Source organism: Mus musculus, chromosome 11 (assembly GCF_000001635.26).
Source record: "Mus musculus strain C57BL/6J chromosome 11, GRCm38.p6 C57BL/6J".
NCBI classification, from domain to species: domain Eukaryota; kingdom Metazoa; phylum Chordata; class Mammalia; order Rodentia; family Muridae; genus Mus; species Mus musculus.
The window spans coordinates 28,627,793-28,638,789 of NC_000077.6; the positions used below are offsets into that span (position 1 = coordinate 28,627,793).

Genomic DNA, 10,997 nt, shown 5'->3' on the forward strand with positions numbered 1-10,997 from the left:
AGAACCAGCATTCACAGTTGTCCTACATGCACACTATGGCACATGGATATGAACATGCACACACACACACATACATGCACACACACTAAATAAATGTAAAATGTTTTAAAAAGATAGATAAGAACACAAAGTATAAAATAAAATATATAGAATTTATATCACTCATTATGCAGTTAAAAATTTAAATATATGTGTGTATACATATATACATATACATGTAAGATTACTGTTTAAGTACAGTCCTTAGAGTTACATGTTGAAACTAACTCGTAATGTATAATGGGAGAGTGCATTAAAATTGGCTCATAGGTATAATTTGAATACTTGGTCTCCAGCTGGTGGGACTGCTCAAGATGGCTCTAGCTTGTGCACTTTCATCTTTCTTTCAGAAGTCAGAGGAACTGTAGTATTAAAGTTCCGGGATTTAGAAACTCAGAGGCAGCTTGGGTAAGGCCTGCAACACAGTGAAAAAGAACATTTGTCAAACTTACCCTTTGTAGCATGACATCTACTATTCCACAGAAACTTTAAAATCCTTCCTAGGAAGTGGAGATAGGTAGCAGAATCTTCTTGCTGCAAACTCAGAAACAGTTCTGTATATTTTGTCCCTATGATGTGGGAATCAACAGTGATTGAGCTCAGCATTTACTATGTGGCAAGTCTTTCGTTGTTGTTGTTTGTTTGTTTGTTTTTTGGTTTGGGGTTTTTGTTTTTGTTCTTGTTTTTTCGAAACAGGGTCTCTTTGTGTAGCCCTGGCTGACCTGGAACTCACTCTGTAGAACAGGCTGGCCTTGAACTCAGAAATTCACCTGCCTCTGCCTCTAGTGCTGGGATCAAAGGCATGCGCCACCACTGCCTGGCAGCAAGTCTTGACTGATAGTGTTAACCTTCCATCTCATGCATTGTCCTCATGTAACAGAAATCACACAAGCTTGCAATGCAATGCAGTGATTTCTACACCAATTCCCTGAGAAGCCAAGGCTCAGGAAGCTTAAGCAGATTTCCCACATCCTCGTGGCTGGATACATCAATGCAAGGGTAAATTGCAAACCAGGTTCTTATTTCCAGGCCATTCTTTACTCCATATCCATTAGAAACTCATCACATAGGATAGAACACTTGGGAGCAGAGACAGGTGGATTTCTGAGTTCGAGGCCAGCCTGGTCTACAGAGTGAGTTCCAGGACAGCCAGGGCTACACAGAGAAACCCTGTCTCAAAACAACAAAAACAAAAACAAAACAAGCAAACAAAAAGAGCATCCCCTTCAGTTCCTTCAGCCCTTCTCCTATCTCCCCCATGGAGGTCCCCAGGCTCAGTCTGATAGTTGGCTGTGAGTATCTATGGAGGGGAAACTGAGAAGGTGGACAACGTTAGAAATGTAAATAAATAAAATAACCAATAAAAAAGAGCATTCTACAAAGTTTCACTCCTAATATGGTCCAAGTTATTTTAAAATAGCATGTGATTTAAAAACTGATTCAAAAACTACTAATAGATCACGTACTTTGGGGAGACTGTAATAACCATGGTAATAATAGACAAAATCAAAGTGCTTACTACATGGTGGGCATATTGTTAGGGACTTTACATGAACTTCCCTATTAAGTCCTCATTACAATAACTCAAAGACATACAGTTATTTTTTTTCAGAAGAGAAAATGGTAAAACAACTTGTCCAAATTATAAAGGTTGTGAATTCTAGACTCAAACTGAAATTCAATTTTCAAAGACTTCTCCTATAACAATAATTTTCTAGTGTTTCTCATGAGTAAGTGAATGTGCACTTATATTTTAATCAGATAAAAAATAAAGATTAAAATTAAATAAGACCTGAATTTCCTATACTAAGCGACTATGCAGCAAAACATGATAACCTGATGCAACCCTTTTAAGTGGATCCATTAAAAGGTTGAGGTGGGCTGTAAGGCCTTTTATTCTTAACCAGGACACGTGTCTTTGAGGTCACATTGTCCTGTAGTCACCTTCTCCAGGCAGAAGAGGCATGCATCCCCATAAGTTCAGTGCATGCCCTCCAAGGTACCAGGCCTAGAGCTATAGGTCAGAAATATGACTACTATTGGCCAGACCTGACCTTTTCTTATTTTTGAGACCCTGACTTCTTGCCTTTTTTCACCTCTATCCCCCTTTGGTTACCTGCAATGACTGCCTGCAAATAGCATTTTAAGAATGATATGTAAAGTCATAAAACTCACAGTTACCATTTCAAAACTGAAGGCAAGGCTGTTACAAGAATCAGGTGGAGTCCAGTTAAGAAGCAACTTTAGAGCCTTCTTCGTTCCTGGGAGACCAGAGGACAAACCATGGTGAAATCAACAAAGACAGACTCTAAAGCTCTCCATTTTCTTCCAGTCCCATCCCCAGAGAGGCTGACCTGGCTTCTCTACGTTGGTGGCAGTCTGCCCTGAGATTTGCTATCCTATTCCCTTCCCTGTCACCCATGGCATGAGACAAATAGAATAAACTGGGAAGTAAGAGAGACCCAGACTCTATCCTGCCCTGTCATTAACATGCTGGGCAAATTAGATTTCTTTCTCAGGGGAAAGCTTTGCCCTGGATATAAGAGATATAGGGTCTGCCTCATGAGATGAACACAAAGCTTCAGTGAGTGATGATTAAGCAGTTCTTAGCTCTGGACACTTAGCATGCTTTTACTATATACTACAGTCTTTTAAATTCAAAATCCAAATGCTTCCTAAATGGCCAGAAGTTATTGAATTGACTCGAATGTTTAGGAGAAGACAAGGACCCTGCAAGAGAACAAGTATAGGCATTTTACCGACTTTGGCAATATAAGTTAAAAAGGGCAGGAGTTTGAAAACAGGTTGCAACAATTGGTATAGAATGCAGGTAAGAAGGGAGTTCTCATTTATTCTACTGAAATATATAATTCATGGTAAACAAAATGCAGACAACCAATGTTCCTTCACTGAGAGAAAGAACACATTCATAATTCAAGATGTACTAGAAGAAAACATGGAAAGGAATCATACAAAAAGGACCCTGTAGTTTTCTAAAAAAGAATTCCTACTTCTGTGGTAGGAAGAGCATTGGGTTGCCTCTCTACTCAGTCACAGGTTCCTAAACATCCTCCTGTCCTACCAATCTTCCCTTGCCTTCTGTTTTCTGGTTCTGAAGTTAAATGAATAACTTGGAAGTTAAAATGCAACCACCCGAGACCTAACTGTACTTCCCTGCAAGGTCTTCAGAGCAAAAGCTCAGAATTCACATTTTCAGCATGTTGTTGCTCTCTCGGGATCAGACATTATTTTGAAGAGTGGCACCATAATTCCATCCTTTCCTAATGTCTTCAGAGCTTTCAAGGCTCAACTATAATTTGAGGATAAGAATTCTACCTCCTAGCATTCTCATAAAGTTAATAGATTAACAATCAAAGTATTCAGAGTAGTTTCTATTATATATTAAGACACTTGTGGATGAGAGTTAGAAAATCATAATCTTAAAAATGACTTCAACAAGAATATACTCTGCACCCCCACACACACACACCACACATTTGCTTCATCCAACTCATGTGGTCCCTCAATACTGGTCATTTTCTCTTCAGCACAAAATGAGTCAGTCCTGTGCTCATTAGTACATACTGCCATGCTATATTAAAAACAATTTGGATCACCTATAGATATGGCTTATACACAACATTTTTTTAGTATTCCCTATGTGCTAGAATATTAAGCAACTCATAAGCATTCTTTCTGTTACCCTTAAAACATTCCTACAATGCCAGACTACTATCAGTAAAATGGGCCTGTAAGAGTCCCCAACCATCTTACATATATATTACTTCGTGTTCTACAACTTTCCAGTCAAAACTGGGATTTGAACCTGCTAAGCCATCTAATTGCAAAACTCGAGCTCTTTACCACCTTAATCCTAAAGACTGCAATCCTAAAGAAAACAGACTGCATCTTCCAGTTATTCCATCTGGCAGCAGCTGCTGAAAGTACAAGATTCTGAGGTATAATTACTCTCAGTCAAGGGGAGGATTATTGGAATTGATTAGGAGTATCTAGCTGCCATTATAGCTAGGGACAATGCATGGAACTGATATTTGCAGCCCTTGAATTTTGCTATAGCAACACAGATGGTGGTAAAGATCTGACTTCATCAAAAATTATGTTTAAATACATACAAATCGGGTGACTGATGATTTCAGATCTGGGCTTCTCTGCCATCATCATTTAATATGCCCGCAGGTGAAGACAAACTGCAATGTGACTAAGCCACATCTGAAGATGATCCAAAGTCATTTCTCTTTGGCTTTAGAGTTCCAGATGGACTACAGTTCTTTAAATTTGTCTCTAGTGCAACTGGCATCACTGATAAGTTTCTGAACAGGGTATGTAGATTTCAAAAGGAAAAAAATATTTTATTAGACTGAAACCTTAAAAAGTGTTGATCTATTTTCTATTTGTCAATATTCTAATTTTTCAAATGTCAATGCATAGGAAAGCTGCTATGGGACTTGTTTAAATTGTATATTTCCAAATCTCCACCTGGAAAATTCTAATACAGAGAGCTAGGGATGAATCTGGGCAGAATATATTCAAATATTGCTAATATTTAGGAATAAATAGCATTGGTCCAAGCTTGAGCAGGCAGTTTCTGGGAAGAGTCTTGTGAAAGGGATTTTGTTATTAGGCTATGGTGATCTCCTTGCAATTTGTGATGTTGTAAATTTGTTGCATGTTGTGAAAATGAACATTTGCAAGTCCACATTGGTTCTGACAACCCCCAGATGTTTCACAACTTGGTAGCAATTGAAAAACAAAAACTTAAAATACTACTGTTAATTTCTCAAAAAATATATGACTTATTTCTCTTAATAGAATGATATTATTTATATATATATCACAAAATATATATGTATATTTGGGAGAATATTTGGGAGAAAGTAGACCCTCTATGTAACAGAGAATGCTTACTCTGTGGCTAAGCCGGGCTCAGTATACAAATGGCTTCAGATTGCTTTCAGATAATTCTGCAAACTCTCCCTATCTACTCTCCTTCAGTGATGTGAAGGAGGAAGACACAGTGTATCAGGGAGACTTGCTGTTTGATGGCAGTGGAGTCAAGTTCCTGCTTAGATATATATTGTCTCTTAAAAGCAAGAATTGAATCCTTCTATGTGTCACCTACACCAATAAAATAGGAATCCAAATTTGATGAAACTATCATTTTACTGGAAGTAGGAGTGCCAGGCATTTGAGGACAGTCTGGGCTACAGTGATAGTATTAGGTCAGCCAGGGCTAATAAAAACTTGTCAAAAAACCAAACCAAACCAAATCAAACAAACAAAAAACTTGTCTCAAAAAGAAAAAGTTAGTGACAAATGTGGCTTAATAAGATTAAGGTTCCAATTGCTTTTTGCTTAAACTCTTATTTAAGTATGTTTAGGTTTCTGAGTAGATGGTGGGAGAATGTATGTGAAATGAATTTATGTAAAAATGAATGTACGCAGGAGATAAGGGAAGAACCCCAGGCACAGTTAGTTATTAGGAATCAGGAAGTATTTGCCCCATATCAGTTCTGCCTATAACTGAAGGGTGGCCTTGGCTTTACCATGGATTTGTTCAGTATTTTCATAAATACAATGGAGACTTGGACTGTAGGAACAGACAGCAGCTATCCTAACTCAGAAGACAAGCAGTCTTGAAGCTGGCTTTAGAGACTCAGCTCTCATTCTGCCTTAATGACATCAAGCATACTGCAGCTAGAGCTGTAGTTTATTAAGAAATGTTTAGGAAAAAAAAAAAAAAAAAAAAAAAGGAAGGGAAAGCCCAAAGCTGCTGCTGCCTTGGGGGAATTATTTGATGCCATTTGTCTTCGTGACACCAAGGAGAAGCACAAGGAGATTCAGCAGCTACATTTAGTTTGTAGTGACCTTTCACCTCTGTTGACCTCTGACCTAGCTGTTTTAATCACACAGATACAGGAGATGGACAGGGTAATGTTTCAGGAGGCAATTCTCCTTGGTAGTGCAGTGGGAGTAAAAGAGATTGAAAATAAAAATTTTCCACTAAGGCAAATGGCAGCTGAGCTGCAGCTGACAAAGGGTTAACAGAGCTTCAGGTCCTGCTGCCCTTAGCTGTTTAATTGTTGTAAGCCAGGGAAGTAGTTGCAGGCCAGAGCTTTGCTACAGAAGCCTCATTTGTCAAAGACCTTTCAGAAAGTGACTCTAACTGAATGGATTTATACAGAAACCAAGAATTGGGTTTGTTTCCCAAATGCAAGTGACTTGAACCCTCTTGACTTATCCCTCAAAAGAAATTCTCTACAAAATTCCCTTTCATATATTAATACATCATTACCCCAATACCAAAATAAACATACCACAGACAAAGAAATGGTGGCCTTTGAAAACTATTTGTGTGTGTGTGTGTGTGTGTGTGTGTGTGTGTGTGTGTGAGTGAAGCAGGGACTTTAAACTTGAGCATGTAATTACAATCCCCAGGGAAACCTTTTTATCCTATTGCTAACTCCACCTTGTCCTCTTGGAGTAGGTCTAGGTAGGGTCCAGGAATTAGGATTCTAACAGTTTCTAAGTTGTACTGAAACTTTTTTGTTCTGAACTGCTTGAGAGACCCACTGTCCTTTTAACTGTACACTGCCTTCTCTCTGTGTTAACAGTTTATGCTCATGCACATACATACCACCGTAAACAAGTCCTACAAAAACACCAAATATTAACAGATATTTTGAATATTCTGTGTATCTGTCATATAAACCCTTCGAAGCTCACATCATTGCCTCAATTAGAAATTCAATCAGCCCAAACCCAACTCTCAACATGTGTCCTTAAGTATTTTTCTACCTGACTGAATCCAAATTAACTGGTATCAAACTGATGATGATTGTAATGGCCCATCAGGTAAAGGTGCTTGTGATATGAGCAACCTGAGTGTGAGTCCCAGAGTCTGCTAACAGTGGATAGAGAGAATTAACTCCACAGGGCCATCCTCTGACCCATTGAGGCATGCCACTTGTGCCCATACACAAGTCATATCTTCATGCACCTAGGCACACACACACACACAAATAGTAAAGGTTTAAAAATTGACTGGCCTTCATATCTTGGTCAATGTCATAGATAGATAGATAGATAGATAGATAGATAGATAGATAGATATGATATTATATATTGCAGATATATACATATATGTCACATATATACATGTATATGTCATATATATGTATTGATGTGACATATATACAGATAAATAAACATAAAAATACATACAAACACACACATATTACATATTTGTACCAATTCTAATTCTAAACAGAAGAGTATAGCTTTTCTTTCTCCTTATGTTACTTGGAACAACAATAACAAAATGTTACTCAAGAAATTTAGCAAAATCAACCTGCCCCCAAAAATATTCCAGTTCTTCCTGGATACACAAAGAGCACAAGATAAGCCAGGTCCCTGACCTACAAAGCCCAGAACAGTCTTGAGCAGACTAAGGCCCATGTAAATATCAAATGTAAGCACCACCAACTGTTTTTGTGGTGGTGGTGATGGTTATAGGGATACTAGAAGTGGGATTTGGTGATTTGTTGTTTGTTTGTTTGTTCATCTTGGTCATTGCCAATGGAAATAGAAACAAGAGATAACATATACCCATACTTCCTAAGCCTTAGAGAAAATCAGCTGGAGGGGATGGTCAAGAACATGCAATGCTGCTGTTCAACTTCTGACCCAGCTCATCTCAAATGAAGCCAAAGATCCAAGTTCTCAAGTGATATCAGAAATGCTGGTCTCTTCTTATCAGGACCTGTCGTGCTGCAGCAATGGAACAGGTCTCCCTTTAACAAGCCACACACATCTAATCACCCACCGGGAGGGAGGCCTCCCTGCGTTTCTCAGCCATGACTACCAACCAAGCCAACCCATCAGCTGAAGCAGCCACCTGAGCTAGCCAGACTCTCTCCTCTTCACGGTTACCTGCCAGAACTCTCCTCCTACCCTTTTCTCTCTGGCCCCTGGGCCAGAGTCCACCCTAGTTCTCAGCTCAGAGTCCCCACCAGTTCTCAGCTCATCTATGACATTCTGAAGCTTCTGAGATGTCTGAGAACAAGAACCTGACATCCTTGGCCTGCATGCGGCCCAGGGACCCCAGAACCAGCTCTTCTGCAGTACCCAGCAGAGCCTGTGGTGCCAGAGAGTAAGATCCCGGCTCCTGCAATTCCATAGGGACCACAGACTGCAGCTTCTTCACCCCCAGAGCAGGATTCCACAGCTTCTCACAGTCCAATGCCCACCCGGCAGTACCCTGGGGTCCACATAGTCAAGCTCCCACATCTCCCTAGCCTCGAGCGGACAAAGGACCCTATTTTTGCCCCAAAGACATGCCAAGAGATTGGACTTCATATCTATTTTACTCATAGAGCATGTTCTTCACTCAAACAAGCTTATAACAAGTGTGGAAACTGTTGAGAAGGGCCAGCTCCCCTTAATGAGAATGGACCAAGTTGTTATGTTTGGTCACAAAGGTGAATTTGAAAAAAAGAATGACGTTTACATGTATACAACAGTGAATTTATTTTGATGTCCATGTGCACCAAATAGACTTTTGTGTATGAGAGATAGAGACAAAGAGACCACAAGCAAGACTGGGCAGGGTTAGTGGCTAGAGTTGAACAAGTGAAATAATAATTATTATAATAATAATTTTCTAATTATTTAAGTTTCCTGAAAAAGTAAGGAAGGGCACATGACAGAAAATGGAGAACCAGAACCAAGCCCTAGTGGGCAGAGACCATGATGGGCAGAAGAGATGTAGAGTCAATAGCTAAGTACCAGAAAAACACAACATCCATTATCTTTCACCCAAACTTCACTTTATAGCTGAGACAAACACAAAGGAGCAAGGATTAGTTCTCCTGTCCTTCAAAAATATGGGTAGGTAACCAGCTGCCTTTATAAATGTGATGGAGAACACTTCATCCTATAAATAAGTCAGACTCGATTTTTTAATATTAAAACAATGTCTTTGCTTTTAATGAGCACAACTGCCAATAGCCAGAACCACGGGTTATGAATCACTCCTGCTTCTTCCTCTGCTTCCTAATTTCCTGCTAAGGAGACAGGGCTGAATGGGGTCATTAATCTGAATTAGAAATACTGTGACCTGCTCTGACTTCCTTGCTAACACTGTGTGGCAGGACTGGAACTGTGGGGGTTTTGCTTTCTATTCTGCTCTGGGGAAGAGGTGGCGTGGGGGAGATGCTAACTAGTTTTGTCTTTATGCTTCTATTTCTCCCCAGCTAGACTTTGTACAGTCCATTTACTGTTCCAATTGCTGTTTGGGCATCTCACATTAAGCTTCTAAATTATCAGTTTCAATTCTTTCAATGTTGCTAAATGATTACCTTTGTTTAGTCCTTTTCCAGAATTCTAAAAGTTCCTCTCTGAAGGCTAAAATAATATACTTCTTCCTAATAGAGAGATGTCTTAACCATCATCAACATAGCAAAGCACCTGAGATGTTTAAACTATAAAGGATGTTTTAAAAAGGTTCACAATTTGGGACACTCTGATCAAATATGAGATTCCAGCCTCTAGTATATGGGTTGGCCAGTAGGAATGCATGGCAGAGTTCATTGCAGAACAAGTCATTCACCTTGGAGAGGAAACAAATGAAAAGAGAGGAGAGACCCCAGTCTCCAGACAAAAGGAGATAGCAAGGTATCACATACTGCCAGCTGATCAGTGACTGCTTGCTGGGCTCTACCTCCAAAAGGCTATACCATCTTCCAATACCATCTTCCTGAATACCCAACCTATGACACGAGGGTCTTTGAAGGACACTTACCTTAATCACAACAAGGAGATGTGCACTTTTTCTGTTGAACTAACATCATTCAATGACTGTGATCTGTGATGGTCAGTCATTTTGTCATCTACTAAACTGATTTTTTTTTTTAAGAATCATCGAGGAAACATGCCTCTTGACGTGTCTTCACGGGCATTTCCAGAGCTGCTTAACTGTAGAAGGAAAATCTTCCATGAATGAAGCATGATCCCATGGGTTGGGGGTTCCAGACTGAATAAAGAACAGAAACAGGAGAAGGTGAGCCAGCATCCAATACACAACTCTGTCTGCTGTTTGATTACGGAAGTAATGCGACCAGTTGCTTCATTTTCCTGACTCCAGGAATCCTACCCACTATGGACTGCACCCCTAAGATCTGGATCTAGAAGAAACATCCTTCCTTAGGCTGCTTTTGTTAGGCATTTAGTCACAGCCATGACTGTGTGGTAACCGATGTAATAGTTATCTCACTGTGGTCCTCAGAGGGAGGACGCTGAACCGAGGAGATGCATCTTCAGTAAGCCTTTTTCATCACAGACTTAGATCAGAAGCAACATAGTCAAAGGCCCTTGAGAGTCTCGGTGTGAAGATATCACTTTATAGCTGTAGAACATTTCTTTCACAAACATTTCATAGTGGACATTTGAAAATAATTAAGAGCTTCACGTTTACTAATTTACTTCCATGGCTAAATGCCTGGTAAAAATTACGCTGGACTTTATTAGGGCTAGTGAAAAGTGGGTATTACCTCCTGCACTTCTGTCCTTGTTCGTGAAACAGTCACACATTACAGCAGACAGCTAAGGAGAGTTCCACAGAGCCACCTATGTCCACAGACAGCTTCCCAGCTTGCCCACCTCCTTTCTGACTCCTGACTGATCACCCTCATTGTTGATTAGTAGAATTGGGCCAGAAGTCAAAGTGGATTTGTTGTCCCTGATGACAACCTTGGAAAGCTGCAGCATCACCTGCTTCAGCACTTACCAGAGCTGCTCATAGACTCCAAAGACAGCCAGCATCCTCTCCCATTTCCACATCCCCCACCTCCTCCTAAATGACCCAGAGTGACTGGAGCCAACTTGCTTTGAAGCCTCAGGCCTTGGTGTTTTGTTGCTGCTCTAGGACTGTGGAAAACTCA

General features: G+C 40.0%; 1 long non-coding RNA gene across 1 annotated transcript; it reads right to left on the bottom strand.

The window, feature by feature from the left end:
- Positions 1 to 285: 285 nt before the first annotated feature.
- On the bottom strand, positions 286 to 10,079 carry Gm34075. Its single transcript, XR_381118.2, has 3 exons — positions 9,860 to 10,079; positions 2,221 to 2,300; positions 286 to 454 (listed from the first exon to the last, which is right to left on the bottom strand). It is a non-coding gene; the product is annotated as a predicted gene, 34075 (long non-coding RNA).
- Positions 10,080 to 10,997: the final 918 nt, after the last annotated feature.